Genomic DNA, 20,506 nt, shown 5'->3' with positions numbered 1-20,506 from the left:
TTCAGGTCTTTGATCCATTTCGAATTTACTTTTGTGTATGGGGTTAGACAGTGATCCAGTTTCATTCTCCTACATGTAGCTGTCCAGTTTTGCCAACACCAGCTGTTGAAGAGGCTGTCATTTCCCCATTGTATATCCATGGCTCCTTTATCATATATTAATTGACTGCATATGTTTGGGTTAATATCTGGACTCTCTATTCTGTTCCACTGGTCTGTGGGTCTGCTTTTGTGCCAGTATCAAATTGTCTTGATTACTGTGGCTTTGTAGTAGAGCTTGAAGTTGGGAAGCAAGATCCCCCCCTGCTTTATTCTTCCTTCTCAGGATTGCTTTGGCTATTTGGGGTCTTTTATGGTTCCATCTCATCTGTTTTTTGAAAGAGTTTGTGAATAATTGGTGTTAATACTTCAAATGTTTGGTGGAATTCAGTGATGAAGGCATCTGGATATGGGTTTTTCATCATAGTTAGCAATTTACTAATTCTATCTCTTTACTTGTTTTGGATATATTCAGATTTCCTGTTTGTTATTATATCAATTTTAGAAGTTTTTGTCATTCTAAGAATTTGTCCATTTCAACCAAGTTATATAATTTTTGGCATAAAATTATTCATAGTATTCATTTATAATCCTTATTTAGTAGGGTCAATAGTACTGTCCCCTCTTTCATATCTGATTCTAGTAATTTGAGGTTTTTTCTTCCTTGGTTACTTTAGCTAAAGGTTTCTTGGTTATCTTTACAAAGAACTAGATTTTGGTTTCATTCACTTTCTCTATTTTCTATTTCATTAGTTCCTGTTCAGTCATTATTTACTTCTGCTTGTTTAGGGTTTAGTTTGTTCTTCTTTCTCAGTGTCTTAAGGTGGAAGGTTTGGTTATTGATTTGAGGTTTCATCTTATAAACATTAACAGATATAATTTCCCTCAGTACTAATTTCACCATGTCCCATAAGTTTCGGTCTGTTGAGTATTTATTTTCATTCATCTCAATGTATTTTCTGATATCCCTTGATTTCTTCTTTTACCTATTCACTATTCAGGAGGGTTTTACTTAATTCTTACATATATCTAAGTTTCTCAAGCTTTTTCCTGATACTTATTTCTAATTTAATTCCATTGTGGTTGGAGAACATAGCTTGTATCATTTCTATGCTTTTACTTTTATTGAGGTTTATTTTATGTCCTAGAAGGTGGTCTATCCTAGATAATGTTTCATGTGAACTTGAAAAGAATGTCTTTTCTGCTGTGGTTAGGAGTGTTCTACATAGGTCTGTTAAGTCTAGTTGCATTACATTGTTGTTCAAGTATTCTGTGGAAGCCCCAACTTCTCTACCACACTTGTCTGGGGCTTAGCCTCCAAATCAGGTCTCTAGGGGTAGGATGAAAAGCTTGATACCCGTTTACTCCTGGAAAGAAAGCTGTCAGCTGTCTCTCTGGTTGTTGGGAAGAATGGGAGTTCTGTGTTCTTGGCTAAAACAGTCTGGTGTGGAGTCTCTGCTTTGTTGAGCTGGGACAGGGAAGAAAGGGATGGTCACTTGTCTTTCTTACTAAACTTTCATAAATGTTTTCCCCCATTAGATTAGTTATATCCTGAGTGGTGGGGAATTTTATACAGTTCATTACAGTGTCATTACAGTGGTACATGCTGTTCATTATGGACACCTAGCACAGTGTCTGGCACATAGAGGGTAGAAAATCAATATTTGCTAGTGTGAGAGGACCTGAAATGATTTTTTTTTACAAAGGATGGTTGAAAGAACTGAGAATATTTATCAAAGAGAAAAAATCTCAAGAGTGGTCACCTGTCTTCAGACATTTGAAGGGTTGACATATGGAAAATATATTTAAGTTGTTTTCAGAAGCCAATAAGATGACGATGAATAGGAAGTGTCAAGAAAAGAGAATTTTCTTAATTTGAGAAATGGTTTACTAAATGATCAATGCGAACTTCAGATGAGCTATCTTTTAGGTAGTGACAATTTCCTGCTATGGATAGTGTCCAGTTATAAGATGGATGATGGCTTGTGGAGGACATTGTACATGACACTTAACACATCAAATGTGTAGCTAAATTTGATCTTAAAAAATATTCTTATCAATCCTGGAGATTGCTATCATCATGTTTCAAAATTCCATATGTTATCATTGTGAGATCTTGGTCTGGGAAAAATATAAAATCAGGGCTGTCAAATTTTAGCAAATAAAGTATAAGATGCCCAGTTAAATTTTTATTTCAGATAAAAAAGAGTAATGTTTTAGTACATGTTTTTCCTGTGTAATATTTGGGATTGACTATACAGAAAAAAAATGTACTGTTTATTCTAAATTCAAATTTAGCTGCTTATCCTGAATTTTATCTCACAATATTATCTGTACTTCACGTACAGAATATTCAGATGCTATCATTGATGATACAAGGGGTGGGTTTTTAATACTATATTACAGGAAATGTTACAGTTCTCAAATTTCTGTGTAAAGAAGGTGTTCTATTTTTCAGCTCATATTCTAAGGGAAAGTGAGTTTTCTTTTTAAAACTGGTTTATAAATGGCATCATCACCATGCTGACAGAATTCCGTTCAGTCTACAAAGACTGAAGACATGGTGCATGTGGATTAAAGAGACAGAACTGTAGCAGCATGCAGCTATAGGCAGTACCTTGTTGAGCATATGTAGAGGCAAAGCTCTCCTTAGAAATAAGTAGATTTTCAAAACTCAATGCTATACACAAAAGCAAAAGTTGGTAATAAAAGACTTGAAGTAATAAATGCATAGCTTAGCCTATAACAGATGGCAGGAGATGACTCATTCACAAAGAGTTAAATACCCGAATGTATAAAAAGCATCTCCAATAAGAAAAAGTAAGCTAATAGAAAAATAGACTATGGATATGAACAGATCACTTGGAGAAAAATAAGTACATATGGCCTTTGTATTTCACCTTAATCACTCACAACAAGAGACCTGCTAAATTGAAGTTGTATTGAGACACCATTTATTTATTTCATATTGAAATAAATCCTCAGGCTAGTAAAGCTGTCGCATGGGGAAATAGGTGTTCTCACATATTGCTTTTGGGAATGAAAAATGGCACAATTTGTATTCAGTCCAATCTGGTGATATCTCCCAATATTCAAATGCATTCACTTGTAGAAAATTAGCAGGTATACTTCAACAGTATGCAAAATGAAATATGTGTTGATATATGTACCTATTTACTAATTGCAGCATTGTTTTTAGTACCCAAAGTAATGTTAATATATACCATTGGGGGGCTGACTAAATCACAATAAATCCATACATTAGACCTTTATGTACCCGTAAGAAAAAAATATGAACAAGGAAGCTCTCTGTTTACTGAAAAACCAAGATCTTCAAGATACACAGATGAGGTGGGGGAAAAGACACAAAAAATTGTGTTCTTATGTTGCCATTTTTATAAAAATGGGGGGGCAGAGCAATAGAATAAAAATTAATTTGCATGTGCTTATAAAACTGCCAGACAGTTATACAGGAAAGTAAAAAGAGCATTTATCTATTTGGAAGTGGGGTTGGAAATTGGCCAGAGACATAAAGGGTATCAGAGGGAGATTTTTAACTGCATCCATTTTTATACTTATTTTTTGTGTCATGTGAGTGAAGAGTTTTTTTAAATGTTGCAGAGAGAATTCTGGAAGAATTGTGATAATTATCTTTGGCTGAGAATACATGTCTTATAAGAAACTCTTTTTACCACAACTTCGTGGACCTGTCTACCCAGCAACAGAGACACTATATTGGGCTAGATTGTTGTAGTGTCGGTGGTATTTGTCAACACTGAGAAAAGAACTCAACCTTTTAGTTTAATGTGTCTTCATATCTGAAACATTAATATTAGTATCAAGCTTTAAGTTGTTTCCTTGTGGACATGTTTATGTGAAATGTAGATTTGTTCAAATGCCTTTGCTCTGTAACTGTAACATTATCATTTCCCCTTATATCGGTACCCCCACCCCGTTCACCTCTTTTCATTGTGTTTAATTTTCAGTAACCATCATTTACAAATTTCTATTGTTGGCTCTACCTAGGGTCACCTTGTCTCTTCCTTCACCATCTCCCTGCCCTTTTTCTTTTTCTCTATTAATATCCTAACACTTTGAGTAGGAATGTGTGCATACACTTGCACTCACGCACATCTGCATGAAATTATGCATGCTTATTTCCTGGTTCTCCTGTGAATCACTGTTGGAGGCATCAGCCTATTTAGACTTTCATTTTCTCTTTGATTTTCCCAAATCCCCTCCAGTGAAAAAGTGTCAATAAACTAACATTACTTTTAGAACTTCCTGCATATATGGAATGATAGCCTGGAGGCTTAGAAAAGAGTTTGTGCTGTTGAAAAGAGGACCATTTTGCCTTATGCTCTGTAGGATCAGGGTAGGAGCAGGCAGATGTTGACAATGTGAATTTTTTGCTTGACGCTTTGGGGATTGGCCCAGGAAGCAGGGGCAACTTGAGTTTATAGGTGGGCCCATCAGATGAATTGAGTGTTGAGAGAGACCAAACAGGGACTGACAATATATGCTGGATGGTAGTTAATGTTAGCTTTTTCCTGAGCCAAGGATGGTATTCTTAAATTAGGGACAGTTTTACCTCTGGAATTTCTGGCATTGGCTTTTAGGTATGATACATATTTTTTGAGAATAGGGAAAGAACGTTAAAAAAAATGCCTCTGATACCTGCCTAGGTCAGTACCTCTATGGAAGGTCAACTGTATTGACATCACCTTTCTTTCATCTGTTGACTTAAGAAAACAAAAAAGAAAGGAAACCCCCACAGGGGGCTTTTCACCTGCCATTTATTGGTAGGACTCAGGATTGCTAGAGACAGAATTACAAAGGTAGATAGAGGAAGGGGCTGGAATCTTGTTCCAGGGCACTTGTGAGTGTCCACTCAGAGTTGAAGGAGCTGAGGGTATAACTGTGTGGGTGAAGGCATGGCATACCAGCTCACGGTACAGGCTAATGATGGTTTCAATGGTCTAAGAAGACGGAGAGGATGGAATCAATAAAACAGTGAGCTGGGTGTATAAAGACAGAAGATAGGTGGGTGGTAGTTAACATCTGGGGGACTTATGCATAAGGAGAGACTGTAGCTGGCAAGGGAAAGGTAGAGCATCAGTTACCTTCTTTCTCACAACTCTCCATGTAGGCACCCTTCTGGGTGTGCTGCTCAGAGAAAGCTCCTGACCTTTAAGGGGATCAGAGAACAATCAGGTCAGTTCAGTAAATAAAGATAATAGTAACAATAGCTGACACATTAGCACATCCTTATTATGTTCAGCCAGTCTGTTAGGTGCATTAATGTAACATATTTAATCTTCCCAGTGACCCTATGAAGCATGAATGATTATTGTCTGATTTTACAGTTTCAAAAATTGAAGTTCAAAGAAACTGAGTTATTTGTACCAAGTCTCATAGGAAGTCAGTGGAAGAGTTAAGATATGTACCGTGAAATATGATCCTAGACCCTGAGCTCTTAAACTTTAAGGACTAAAACAAAAGCCATCTACTTGGATGGCAATGGCAAGGGAAAGCTCCAATCTAGGGGCAAGCCAAGCCCATAGGTGTCTTTAGGCACAAAATCACAGGCATATCTGGCAGTCATATAGAACTAGGAAACCATTTAGGGGCCCCTAACTTGTGACTGGAGTTCAGCCTGGGGTTGGTGGTTTATTTCTAAGCCCCACTGACTGTTGTGTGGTTGAGATTACAGATAAACTGTGTGTCTCCCTCAGAAGCTGGGACATAACTAATAAATGCACCCATAAAACTCAGCTTTGAGGAAAAAAGGGAAGCAGAAGCAACTTTATGGGTTAAAAGGCCCTGCTTTGCCACTCTATTACAAGTCATTTTCACAAAGGAAGGGCGCCTGTTGAAGGTCAAGCATGGGGTGAGGGAGGAGTTTGTGCATTTTCTTTTATTTGAAAGTCCTGTTATTAGGTATTTGTCATTCAGATTACATGTTATCTGTCCCAGCTTCCCTTGGATCTAGACATCTCTGCTTGAGAATGAATCTTTCAGATCATCATGGCACCCTTCAATAAGTGACTTAGAATTTGTTCAATTGGACTCTTAATGACCTAAAAGGCTAAACATTCATTCTGAAAGTAAATACCACAGAAACTACCAGAGAAGCACAAATCCCTCTGTCTGTGTGAAAGTGCTCCTCTACAGCAGATATTGTGGCCATATATGTAGCTGTAACCAAGCAGAAACAGCAGCCAAAGGGGGAACGTGGCTGTGTCTTACTCTGAGTCATTAAGGGCCAAAGATTTCAGAAAAGGATTTTGAATTATGTATTAGAACATTGATTGGCAACAATCTTAACTTTGACCCCCTGCACTTCCTCCTTAAGCATTAGCACCTCTTTGTAGATACTGATTGGACTTTTCAACAGTGGTAAACAGGAAGGAGGCATGAATCTGCACATTTGCTTTTTCTATGTTTGGATAAGCATTGAGTCCAAAAATAAAAATTAATATATGACCTGAGTCATCATGTGCCTTTTTTTAGGTTGGGTACCAGAGCACAAAGGCAGGCTGAAATCAGCATACTTCTAACACCCGCTGGAGTTCTTTGCTGTGGTTGGGTCAGCAGTCGGCTAATGGGCAGACCTTGCACAATAACTTGCACACTAAGGATATTGACAGTTCTCACAGAACACCAGGTTCAGCAAGATGAGAGACAACAATAGACAATAGCTATAGCTAGGGACCTCAACTATCTTTTTTTTCCTTAGGAACTTTTCCAAATTCTCATAGTTTGTCTTTTTTTGATAGTTGCCTTGAGAAGTGACACTCCTGAAGGATGGGTGATCTGGTCAGTTATCAAGGCAGAAATTTAGCAGCCATCTCACTCTCCTTTTGCAGAGTCCTCCTGATAGATACAGAAATCATGTGCGTTATGGAGGTAATATCGGTAAGTTGTATGTTCTCAGGGGACAGGAAATAAGAAGTTACACTGATGAATCAAGAAAGACCTCCTGAAAGATCCCTCACTGCTTGTGGGCAGCTGAGAAAAACCATTGTATACAATAACCTGAAGTGTTTGCAACATAAATCTGATGGACCTTGTCAACTGTTTTGCAAAAAAACTAAATAAAAACAAACCCCCAAAATGCTTTATTAAAACAAGAACTCCAGATGAAATTCCTCCTGAAGTAATCTGTGCCTTAAAGATAATTGTTTACTCTGCCAAGACTCCCAAGACAAGTCCCAAAGCTTACCATGCCAAGACCCCCTCCTTTACAGAAATTCTGGAGTTATCCTGTGACCTTGGTCAAGGTGCTTAAACTTTAATTTTCAAAAAGATAGTGACTAACCTGAGTTTCAGTGTGGGGAGATTAAATCAAATCATATATGTAAAGAACTTACCATAATTTCTGAGATCTATTCACTTTAAATGGTACCTTATTGTCATACTCTTAGTATTAATATTTTTTATAAAAATAACACTACTCTTTGTTTTTATTATTGGTTGTATTTAGCTTGACTCATGGGATTCCCTTCTTCCTGCCCTATGTTACTTCTTGAGTTTTCCTTTTCTGGTTCTGATGTAGTTATACTACACAGGGGACATCCATACTTGAAACTGAGCAATTGAGAGTTATTACATGCACATTTGTAATGCTTCATATTAAGAATCACTGTATAACTACTTCAAATATGTATTTGACCCTACTATGTGCAAGTTTCTGTGCCAGGCAGTGTCATAGTTAGGTCAGGCCTGGTGTGTTTAATGGCATCAAGGTAGAAATGACTGAAGGGGTCAGGACCAAGGAATTAGATGTCTCCCTTGGATTGGAGTAGACTATGGTGAGGCAAACTTAAGTGTAGGTCTTGAAAAGAAGTCTGGTCCAACAAACAAAACATGATGATCAGAAGACCATAGCTACTAGTTCACTACCACCATCAACATCAGGCAATTGATAAAGTAGGTGAGCCAAGAACCCCAGTAAGCAATCCTGGATCAGCAGCAGGTCAACAATTGAGGTAGAGAGTTGGAATTCAGGATGTCTGCTACATGGCCATGTAACACACCCTGTCTGGTTACATAATCCTAGTCACTAGGTTGGAATAGAGTATCAAGAGCTAGTCTCTAATGTTGAGCATATAGAACAGTAGAAGAGACATGGATTCTAGAGTCAGCTGAAAATGGTTAAAACTCCACATCTGTTACTTATCTGCTAGATGACTTTAGACACATTAGCAATGTCTGTGAGATTTGATTTGCTTATCTCTAAAACAGAATATATATAATCAGTGCTTCATAATTATACTAAGAATTAAAGGAGCTAGACTATGCCTGATATTTTTGGGACTTCTCTCCTATTATTAATACTTACTAAAGTGGTGACCAGGTAGTATGAGCTTCAGTTTTGAGCTTTGGGTTTGAAGGTCTCTAGTCCCTGGGAAGGAAACTGGCAAGGGCAAGGCAGGGCTTCAGTCTTTGAATTAGCACTATCCTAGGCTGGTAAGAAGACAGGGACCTGTACTCTTGTACAGGTGGAAAAATACAAACAGGAATCCAACTATAAGGAATAATACTAAGTTCAAAATCCAGTCATCAGAACTACAGCACAAGACAAGGGTGGAATCATGAGCAAAAGTAACTTAATACTGAGTCTTTTGGCCCTGGTTAAAACTCCTAAGATCCCTCTTGACTTACAGGATCATGGTTTGTTCTAGAAATAGGGCTGAGCTCATAGATGAGTGAGTGTGGTAGGTGGGAGGAGGTGAAGGAGGAGGAGTGGCTTTAGATAAGGGATTCAACTGGAAACAAGGGAGGACCAAACATCAATATATAAGAGGGTGGTTTTTTTAATTAAAGTATTATTGATATACAGTCTTATATATAAGTTATATATATATATAATTTATATATTGGTTTCAAATACACAACACAGTGGCTCAACATTTACCCATATTATCAAGTCTGCACCCCCTCCAGTGCGGTCACTGTCCATCAATGTAGTAAGATGTTACAGAATCACTAACTGTATTCCCCGTGCTATACTACTGTCTCCATGACCAACCTATATTGTGATTGAGAATTATTGTGCCCCTTAGTCCCCTTCCCCCTCCTGCCCCCACCCTCCCCAAGCCCTTTTCCTTGGTAACCACTAGTCCCTTCTCATTGCAGACAGTGGTTTCATATTTTAGTACCCTGAAATAGAACTTACAGCAATTACTGAAATTTTCTGCAATGTTCAGTGTGGCATCCACTAGCCATATGTAGACATTGAGCCCTTGAAATGTGACTGTTATAAACAGGGACTCATTTTTTAGTTGTATTTAACTTATCCTACTTGGAGTTTCTTGAGCTTCTTGGACATGTATGTAATGTGTTTTAAACTTACCTTTAAGTTGTATATAATTTATCCTACTTGGCACTTGTTGAGATTCTTAGATGTGTAGATTAATTTTTTTTCATCAAATTTGGGGTGTTTGGGGGCATTCTTCAAATATTCTTTCTGCCCCTTTCTCTCTTCTCCTTCTGAAACTCCTGCTATATATATTTTAGTATACTTGTTGTCTTACAAGTCTGAGGCTTAGTTCATTTTTCTTCACTGTTTTTTCTTTGTATTTTTCATATTTCAGTCTCCATCAATCTATTTTCAAGTTCATGGATTCTTTCTTCTATTGTTCATTGAGCCTGTCTAGTGAGTTTTTCATTTCAGTTATACTTTTATTCTTCAGAATTTCTTAGTTCTTTTTTAAAAAATTACTTCTATCCCTTTATTGGTATTCTTTATTTGTTAAGACATTATTTTCATACTTTCCTTTAGTTCTTTAGACATGATTTCCTTTAGTTCTTTGACCACATTTAAAATAACTGATTTAAAGTCTTTATCTAGTAAGTTCAATGACTGGGCTTCCTAAGGGACAATATCTATTGATTGATTTCCTATGTATGGGTAATACTTCCTAATTTTTCTGCATGTCTTGCAATTGTTTTGTTGAAAATTGAACATCTTAAATAGAGTAAGCTCATGAAAGTAGTCTTTCCCAAAAACACAGGATTTGATTTGGCCTTAAGGGATTTTAAGGAAGTGTACTGAGGAAAAAGAGTAGCAATATTAACTGGTCAGGTAAATTATATGAGAAACAGCATGTTCCAGAGACCATGCTTAGGTAATATCTTTAACAGAGTTCAATAAGCTGCTAGATCAATAACAACTTTGGAAATTTGGGTTGAGGTCAGATCATGGAGACCCTCAAATTAATGCACTGAGATATTTTAAACTTGTGCAGAATGGGCAGCCATTGGAATTTTTTTTTAAAATGGCATTTAGTATATTTCTGGTTAGAAAAGTAAACACATTTAGGTTGATTTCCTGTTGGTTTTCAAAAGACAGAGGTTGCTACTTTCTTTCATTGATTTATAACATTTTTCAATTATAAAAGAACACATGTTTATTTCAGAACATTTCAAAACACAGAGAAGCATGAAGAAAAAAATAAAAATTGCACCTAATCTCAGACTGATGCAGGTTTTCCAACAAGAGATTAACATGATTAAAGGAGTATTTAGGGTAAATTAATCTGGTGATGGTGTGCAGAATAGAATGAAAGGGATCGGAGTTACCTAGTTTCTTCCAAAGCAGAGAGGTTAGTGAAATTTAGAACATCTTGGAGCCTGTCTAAAAAATCTCGAGCAATAGTTGCTACTTGGGACCCATGTATAGGTTAAATATTCATATAAGAAGTGTGTTGTTCCAAATAGGCCACTGATATCATAACTCTTCCTAGAATATCTTCTATGCTGTGTGTTCAAAAACAAACAAAATCCTATATTTGACAATATATGTCCAAATTAACATTTCACCCAATAATTCCATTCCAAAGAATTTATCTTAAAGTATGCTTACCAATTGCCCAAAGTTCTGTTTATCAGATGTTCATTGAATATTGTTTAATAGCAGGAAACTTGGAAATACTGTTAATAACAATCAAAAAAGGAGTTATTAAATACAATGGAACAATATAACACTTAAAGAGAAAACAATTACTCTTTGTGTACTAATATGGAAAGATTCAGAGCAGCATGATTATCATGACCTGATTCATTCATTCACTTGACAGTTATTGAGTCTGGCACTATACTAGGCACTGAAAATCCAACAGTCAATGTCCCCATGAAGTTTTCATTATAGAAGGGGTGTTGTAAAATTCATGTAATAAGAAAGCATTGTATCAATTTAACTCATAAAATAATAGTTTGTAACTATCAATGGCATTTTAGGTTTTAACAGACAAATTAAATATATAAATTAAATTATAATCATAAATTATAATATGTAATAAGGATAAAAAATAAAATTAAAGTAAGGGAATTAATAGAATGAAGAGTAGAAACAAGAAGAGCTGCCTTAGAAAAAGATGACCTCTATGAAGAGGTCACACCAAAGCTGTGGAAAGGACTAATCATCAGTATAATTCTAGAAAATTGTAACTTTCTGTATGACCTGATTTATTTATTTATTTATTTATTTATTTATTTATTTATTTATTATTTGTTTTCAGTAGAACTCAAATTGAACTTTATTTTGCAAGTTAAATTTCCCACTTTTTAGATTCTAACAATTCAAAGATATGCAGAAACTTCCCCTTCATTTATCAGAGAATAGGGTACTTTGTAATTTGATTCTGAATCTATAATGCCACATACCACTTCTTTGACATTTTTGCATCTGTTATTATTAGTCCTAAAAATTCTGAAGACTTTTCTCTAACTTCTCCAGTTTTATACACACCTCAGAATTGAAACACCAATTTCTACAATCTTGGGTCAGAGGATTTTCTAGGATGTAGGTAGATTTTAACTACATAGTTTTTGTTGTTGTTGTTATTAATCTACAAAAAATATGGAATGCTTCACAAATTTGTGTGTCATCCTTGCGCAGGGGCCATGCTAATCTTCTCTGTATTGTTCCAATTTTAGTATGTGCTGCCGAAGCAAACACTGATTTATTTTTTAATACATTAGCCTGGATTGTTTGCGTAACTAAAAATATCATTAACCAATGAGTTATTAAAAAATACAACTCCATACTATTTTATATCCAGTATTTATTATTCTAAGATGTAATAATGCCATTTACTAATGTCACAGATAAACCTAAGGACCCATCCACTAAGGACCCATCCAAATGTCAAATTGTAGGCTCAGAATGTATTGCTCCTAGAATTTCAGGGGAACTTGAAAAACCTGCTTAGGGTTTTTACTACTGGATTTACGATACCTGCATGTGCTGTTTGATGAAGCTGAGCAGCTTCTTATTCTTTGAATGCCTGACATGTAGTCGGGATGGGGCAATATCTTCAGGGGTAAAATCAAGCCTTTTTCTCTAAATGCCTCTTAACTTCCTAAGGGGATGTAAGTAAATTTGGAAAATAAGTTTCAAGTGTTTTTTTCGTTTCCTTTGTTTTTGTTTTCCCCAAAGGGTGAGATGATTATCAGGGATTTGGAACACAGAACTTCTTACTTTAAATTATCTGTGTCTGAGCATTGTAAGATGTATTTGGGGCTGATTGTTGCTACATTCTCAGTCTGATCCAGTTTGCAATTGTTCCCGTATAGTTGCTGTCCACAAGACAGGGAGTTAGACTGATTTACGAGGATCCTAGCCATGGCTTGCTTACATTTCTAGTGACTTTGAGTACTTGGCTTGGAAGTAATACCACAAAGTTTGCAATTCTCTGCTTGGGTCAGGATATAGCATCCTTTTGGAGAAATCAGCTGCGGTGTAAATGATGCCATTGCTCCTCGGAGTAACTGCAGGATACTAAGTGATTCAGTTCTGTGTTCCTGTCCTGCTGAATCTTCCCAGTCTATTGTTAAGAGTCAGCTTACTGTAGCAGTTCAGTCTGCTGCTAGGGACACGTTGCTTATTAGCAGCTGTTTGGGGAACGGTGAGTAAAGAAAAGTGATAACATTGATGAAATTAGGTATATAGGATATTATTTTTGTATGCAAAGAAGCCATTATCTGGAAACATCTTGGCTGTTTTTAGCCTTTTGGGGCCTTTCCCGTTTCAGCCTTTATTCCACCTTAGAAATCATATGTGGGGTTCACTTTTGGAAATAGTTTTCCCTTATTTAGTTACAAACAATGATGTGCTGGTAAATGTTTATCAACTGGCTGGAGGAGATGGAGTGAGGGAGGCTTATAGCATTTGCTGATTTCTCTGGTAAAAATACATTCACCATGGCTGATTTCAAACTACCAACATAACATCCCTGAACACAGAATTGGGGAGAGATGTGCACAGCCAGCTTTTGAAATGGCTGTTGATCCAACTAAAATATGCTGTGAGGGGTTCCTGAAATTGCCACTGGTATTAAGTTCCAAATAATTTCGTCAGGCTCTGCAAATAGAGGGCCCAACATAAGAAATCCTCCCAACCACGTTTTGCCTTCACCACTTAGATAACTGTGAAAAGTCATTTATAAAATTTGTTGCACTCTTATTATGAACCAAACACAATTCTAAGTGCTATTTGTGTTGATATTTCACATAACCTTACTGCAACTGATGGTAGGGTTAGTATTGTCATTGTATAGACAAGAAGGCTAAAGCTTAGAGAACTGAATTAGTTTGTCTAGCGCCACACAGTTTTTAGATGATGTAGCTGGGCTTCAACGCCACAGATCTGCATGGTTGCAATGCTCCTTAGTTCTATGAACTGTTCAGGATGCTTGTGGGCCTGCACTTTCTGGGTTAGTGCTTCAATTCTTGCCTTTCCCTCATCATTTTCCAGACACAGAATCAGCCTGGGGGCTTTGAAGTTGTCTCATTAGCTATCCAACTGAGCTTTCCAAGTTTTCTCTTCACACACAATATGTTAGTCCTGCCCACGTGCCTTGACCTGCCTGACTATCCTGGCTCTCTGTCCATTAGCGAAGGCAAAACACAATTAGACTTTTCATTATACAGTTGCCATCTGCTTGCGAATGCCTTTTTAGCTGTTTGGGATCCAAGGGCACTTTAAAAACCAGCATTCAACTACCAGGGAGATGTCTGAGCACCATGATGCTCTGTACTAATGCCATGATGTCCAAATATGCAAATTAGGAAGCCTAGAGTCTATCATTCCCTCATTAGGTGGCCAGGAGAGGCACTTTCTGCTTTATTGTCCAGATGAAAAACTGTATATAGAAACTGCTTCTCTTGCTAGTTCCCTAAAAATCCTTCTGTCTTCTCTCCTTCCTTTGCTCTCAGATCTATTTTAAGCTTATGAAAAACTCTTAATTTTCTGACCAAGAGCTCAGCATTTCATCACGAATGATCTTGGCACTGGTCCTTTATCAAAGGGTGGCTGGTTTGACCTTCAAGCATGAGTGAAAATCATTTAGTTTAAGAACATGTCAATAAGCAATACACCCAGGCCTTGTACATTTAATAGCATCTATCAAACATTTTCCCTTAAGAATTTGCTGACCTTCCAGTAAGCAGGTGTTCGCTGAAACACACAGGTTCTGTTCATCACATTGATCAAGAAGATTGACGTCTACTCATTTCACTAACTGATAAATTAGGTCAACAATTAGTGGAAGCAGTGGTGTAGTTTCTAGCCTCACCCTTTTGTGTTGTGCTGATAAGCACAGTGTCTCAAGTTACCTTTTAAATCCTAGAATATTATATTGCATACCTTTATTTGGTGTGACCACGGAGAGAAAAGAAAAGTATCTGTGATACAATCCTGATGTTATCTTTGTTTTAGTATCAAGGATCAGTAAATAGATAAGTCAGTTCTGTAATATCAAACATTTAGCAGTAGAATATGTTTAATGAGTTGGTCATGAAATTGTTTTGTAATTGTCATAGTATGGAAAAATGGCATGGGAATTTTGCAACTGGCATTTGGTAATTTAACAAGATAGCTTGTCAGAATGGATTTTCTTAAGAAACTAGATGTTTCCCTGATTCGGGTTGATTTCAACTTTTTAAGGGGTGACAATTTTCACTTCCTGAAAAAAACCATACTCTCATTTTTCTGGGGGAACCAAAAGGAGACTCCAAATACCGATATGAATATTTAAAATTAAAACTATAAAAGCTTCCTGAATATGTAACGAACAATTATATGTAATGGTGAAATTCACTCGGATAACTTCTAATGGCATCTGAAATTAGAAAAACAATCTGCCCCAAATAGAACAGTGAGATCAACCTATATTTTGGATTTTTTGATTAATCATTTATAAACTTTGATGCAATTCACATTACTGTCTGTAAGGTGTGACAATAATTGCAACTAGAAAGCCTGATGAAGAAAAGCCATGTGAATCAAGAGCAGTAGTTATCGACAAAGCCTACATTGGCTGCACATATATTACCTTATTTTATTGACTAAGACTCCCCCATCTTAGGGAACAAACATCATGAGACTTTTCAGGAGTAGTATACTTTTCAGTCTTTTTTAAATATTCCAAAGCTGTATAGCAATTTGATCTCTCTGTCACTGAGATGGAACTTGCAGATGCACCAAAAGACTAAACAGATGGTGTACTGGAGGAGTTTGAATACTGAAGGGCCTTACAGAATAAAAAAGCATTTTTATGAGTCCACTATGAATTAGCTGAAAGGGCAATTAATTTTCATTTATCTCAAATTCTATGAAAATATAGTGCATATCTATTAATGTCATTTTGCCAGAGGTCCTTCCAAAACAAACTGGGAATTTGCAGTGTCAATGTTCAGACTCAGATCACAGTCTGAGCAGTAACTTGTTACACCAAATTCTGGATCCAAAACTCGTTCTTCAGATGTTTTCACCATCCCATTACACTAGGTTGAAAGACAATTCATTTTCCTCTCCTTATGCAGTAGTCTTCCAAACTGCTTTATTTCCCAACTGCTAATGGTCTTTCTCAAAAATGTTTTGACAAAACAGGGAAAATATAGAGCAACTTTTTCTTAGAAATGATGGGAGCCCCTTGATATGTTTCCACCATAACCAAAATCATGAGTCATTATGTCCGAAGGCACGCAACATTTTATTACTCTGATTTTGCAGGAGAGTCTGTGATCTGAATTACTCGAGCAATGTCTTCAAAATGCAGATTCCTGGACCCCACTTCCAGGGAATTCTTTTTCATTAGGACTAGGACTGAGCTCAGGAATTTTTATATTTAAAAACCACTGCATTTTGAAGAACCCTAAGATAGTGTTTACAAAACACCTACCACTATACTTTTCACCACACAACTATCCATTATTTTTTTCCTCAGATTCTTGCTTACTCATTTAGGACTCAGCTTAAATGTAGCCTCTTTTATGAAGCCTTCCATGGATCCTGCCCCCAGGTACACAGCTGTGATCTCTAGTGTTGTGATGCAATAGACTGTGGGGTGGGGGAGGTGGGGAGGAGAGGGCAGTATTTAGTGGGGTGGTTTGGATAGAATTCTCTGCCTAGGCCGAGAATAGATAATTTCTCATATTCCTAATAATATCTATATTATATGCATGTATATATGCATGCTTTCCAGTCAGAAACAAATTTCTTCTCACTGGGGTGTTGCCTTCCCCACCTGCTTAAGTTTACTTCAATGTATTCTTTAAAACACAAAAGCAAATCATATTTCCTGAAAACCCAGTTACATAGTGCTTTCTTCCACTCTTTTTTTATTTTGCCTTGCATAGAAGAGCTATCCGTAATAGTCCTATCAATGAGGCCCTGAGCGATGACTGCACATCAGGAGGCCAGAGGTCAAAAAATCTTGAGAAAAGCTTTATTTCCTCAACGAGGGAAATACAAATGAAAAAAATTCCTGGGTAATAAATAACAATAAGAGCGATTATTATTATCATTATTTAATACCTTTTTTTTCCAAATATTAGGAGTTTCTTCTAGACATTGGCCATTAAGTACATATATTAAGACTGCAGATTAGAGACTGTGTAATGTGAAGGGGAGCAGAATATGCCACCCCAAAATATGTCTTATTACTTCAAATTGAAGACGGTCAAGGCCCAACAGACTTAGGAAAAGCTTGCTTACCTTCCCCTTAACTGCCTGAAAGAATTTAGGGTAGGGAACCTATACGAGGAAGGGAGTAAATATCAAAGACAACTTTTTATATCAAAAAGACTCATCCGCATGGCATGGCAAACATTTGTGCCAAACATTTTCTCTTTTCATCTTCCTATGGATTGTTTTCCTCCCCTTTGAATCCTCACATCCCTGCCCTCTTCTCCTCAGCTTGGGATGGTATATGAGCCCCAATTGCCTGACTGTCTTTGGGGTTCCTGTACATAGGAAAATTGTTTTTCTTCTGTTGTACGAAACTTCCAAGTAGAGATTTGAGATTATAATACAGCACTTAAGAATGATGCACATCTTACAGTTGAAATGGATACATATGTGGATCTTTCACTTTACTTAGTACCCAGTGTTTGCCCAGGAGTCTTCTCTGGAGTTGTGAATCATCATTATCATTATCAATCTGGTAAGGATATTGATGGCTATTCTCCTGGTTATCATTATAATAGTTTCCTTTGGAGTGTCAGTGTGTGTGGTGTCCATGTTGTTAGGGCTTCCTAAATTTCTTCCTTTGGCCAAGTTCTTTGGCAGTATTGAAAGTCTTGTCAAGAAAAGAAGGAAAACAGTAGATTTCCAATATATTTTCATTTCTTTCCAGACTGAATTCTATCCTGATCTTTTGCACCATGGCCTTATTTACAATTCTTGCAGGTTTCATGCATTTGTCATAGCAGTTTATTTTTTGTTTCCCATTTTTTAGAGTGTTAAGGACTAAATACCGGTTAGAAAAAGAGTTCTAGCTCAAAGCTCCTCATCTGTCTGTCTGTAACAATCCTTTGAGGCTGCTGTTTTTCTCTGCTGAACTGGATGGTAATTCATTTTACTATCGCCACATCTTTCCTTCTGAGTAGCTGGTTATACCTAAAGCTTAGCTGCTTGTTTACCTTTTCACATCCTGGCTAACTCAAGGAAGGACAAAAGGAAGAACATAATTATATACATAATTATATATAGAATTAAGATATGTCTACTTCCCTCTCCTATCAGTTTCCTCTTACATCTTTTTGGATAAGTCTCTTTCTAATCCTGTCTTCCTATCATGTTTTTTTTCCATCCACTTAGTTGCCAACTAATCCCTCCCCATTCTATTTAATTCTTACTTATGTGTGTCCATATTATATCTCCTCTCTTAAGGTGGTAAGGTTCTTGAAAGAAGAGATCAGATCATATTCATTTTTGAGTCTTCTCAAAGTACATTGTGCTTAGCAGAAACTTAATATATTTATTGAAAGAGTGAATGGGTCAATGAATAAAAAATGTTTTAGGCTGTGGCCCTACACAAAAACACTGCTATTTTAATAAGGAGCTCAGGTCAACCAGAATGCTCAGGCCCAAAGGAACAAACTTCTTGCCTTTAAACCCTATGTGATGCCTCTGAAGCACACTGTAGAGGCAGAACCTACTCATTAGCCTGCCTGTTGTGATCAGTGTATAGATTAGCACAATCAATAGCTCAATTTCATAAATGGCTTCTTGCAGTGTTGCAGGGATTTACAATCTATGAAATCAAAGATGCTTTGTCAAGTATTCATGCTTGATGACCAAATACATCAATTTCAAAGCTATTTCACATTCTCAAATGGAGGCAAGCTTCCTATGATTTCAAAGAGAGCAATATTGGCTTTTCCCCAGTGGACAGTCTTAAGTCTTTAAATTTCTAGGATTTATAAAATTATATTTAGGAGAGTCAAGTCACTTGAATTTAAATTAACTGATGTTCTTAAGGCAAAGCATAAAACATATCTCTCTATAAAAGTCCATGATAGGTATTTCTTCCCTCTGTTCCTCTCTAAAGAATATCTTCACTGTATAACACCTGCATGCTTTGTAATGATGAATTAGTATTTCTAAGGATTGATCATTCTATACACAAGCAAATCAATCATCCTATATCTCATTATTAATTCATTACTTATTATTTTCTAGATTCAGTGTGGGGGAAGTGTTAGGCGCCAAACTCCTTATCATTTATCATTTAGTATGACTTGTTTATTCAATCAAATACAATTGACAGATAGGTGTGCAGTATCTTAGTGAGGGCTACACAGCTCTTTTTTTTAATGTCCTGTGGAAAAAGCCTTGTAAAAAGTTTGCAAGAGATTTCCTGAGATAAAAGAAAATCTGAGTTCTCATGGTCATATGAGATCAAAGAAACTTCACCTTGGAGACCTGTAAGTGAAATAGACTTTTAGATAGGCAGATCAAAGGAAATGAATTCAACAAGCCTGTGTGCTCAGCATAGCAATAATCTACCCCAATGTCGTTTTTCAGTTGCTGGATTTGAGAGCTCATGGGTTAAGTGCTGTCTAAGAGACATAATTTTTGTTTATACTTAAGACATTTCCTGAAACTAACCACACGAAAAAGATCAGTTTGTTTCCTTTCCACTAGCCTGTAGAACTAGAAAGAAATCACATGGGTCATATTTTTAAATAATGGAGGCTGAGGTCACAATTATTCTTGGTTCCCTAATCTGTATGCTGTTAGGGAACAACAACAAAAAATAGCTGAATAAAAAATGCCAAAATGAAATGTTTTAAGGAGTTAATCCATCTGTCAAATATATCTTGTCACAAAAGAAATAGAAAACAACATTCACACACTAGGAAAATCTTGGTTCAGAATTTTGAATAGCTGGCTTGACAGGGAAATTATGCACCCAAATATTTTCACATAAAAGGCTATTGGAAATCTGTTATAGATGTGGTTTGTCACCCAAATTTCTGCTCTTTTATTCTGCCAACATTAATTTGAACTCTTACTCAGATCCTGTGCTAGTAGTCTCATTTGCTTTATTTTGTTTCTCCTCTATTATCAGATACCCTTTTTCAGCCACATTGGCTCTTGTATCATTAGCAAAGTGTTCTGTTTCAGCCTTACCAATGAGATCCCCTATTTCCTAAGGAAAAATGAGGAGATACATTCTGTCCCTGATTCCTGTTCAGTTATGAGAATTGTGTCTTTATGAAGCAGTCAGTCATTTGTTTGTCAACCCAAAAAAACTTCTAAGGTCAAATTAGTGCTTTGGTGGGTGGTCCTATCTACACATTTGGAATGGTTGATTCAGTTGACTGGACCTATAAAGAACACCATCAACTTGCTGAAAATGGCTAGCTAGCCAACCCATATTTGGAGAAGAGTAGATCCTTCCAGGCCTCCCTTCCCCACAACGACCCTGTCAGGGTGGGCCTGGGAGCCAGACCTATCTATCAGTTAGACCCAACCACAAGCAGACAAACTTAGCAGAAGCCTGAGCTGCATGAAAATATCTGAACTGTTTCTCTGCCAGACCAAAACTGAGGTCGTCCTGTTGAATGAAAATTCTGTCTCTCTTCTGTCCTAATCTCCTCCCCTGCCACCCCCAACCTTGCCCTCTCTCTCCTCCTGTGCAGTCACACATCAGCACAATAATCAGTCTCAT

At 36.8% G+C, this 20,506-nt stretch overlaps 1 protein-coding gene and 1 non-coding gene across 2 annotated transcripts in view; one reads left to right on the top strand and one right to left on the bottom strand.

Moving 5' to 3' along the window:
• Positions 1-20,506, top strand: part of CT83 (cancer/testis antigen 83) — a 227,791-nt gene that overhangs the window by 134,490 nt on the left and 72,795 nt on the right. The gene's annotated exons all lie outside the window — the stretch shown is intronic.
• On the bottom strand, positions 11,899-12,001 carry LOC118969066 (U6 spliceosomal RNA). Its single transcript, XR_005056952.1, has one exon. It is a non-coding gene; the product is annotated as a U6 spliceosomal RNA (small nuclear RNA).

This window comes from Manis javanica, chromosome X, assembly GCF_040802235.1.
Source record: "Manis javanica isolate MJ-LG chromosome X, MJ_LKY, whole genome shotgun sequence".
Lineage (NCBI taxonomy): Eukaryota > Metazoa > Chordata > Mammalia > Pholidota > Manidae > Manis > Manis javanica.
This window is presented reverse-complemented; position numbering and strand designations above follow the sequence as displayed.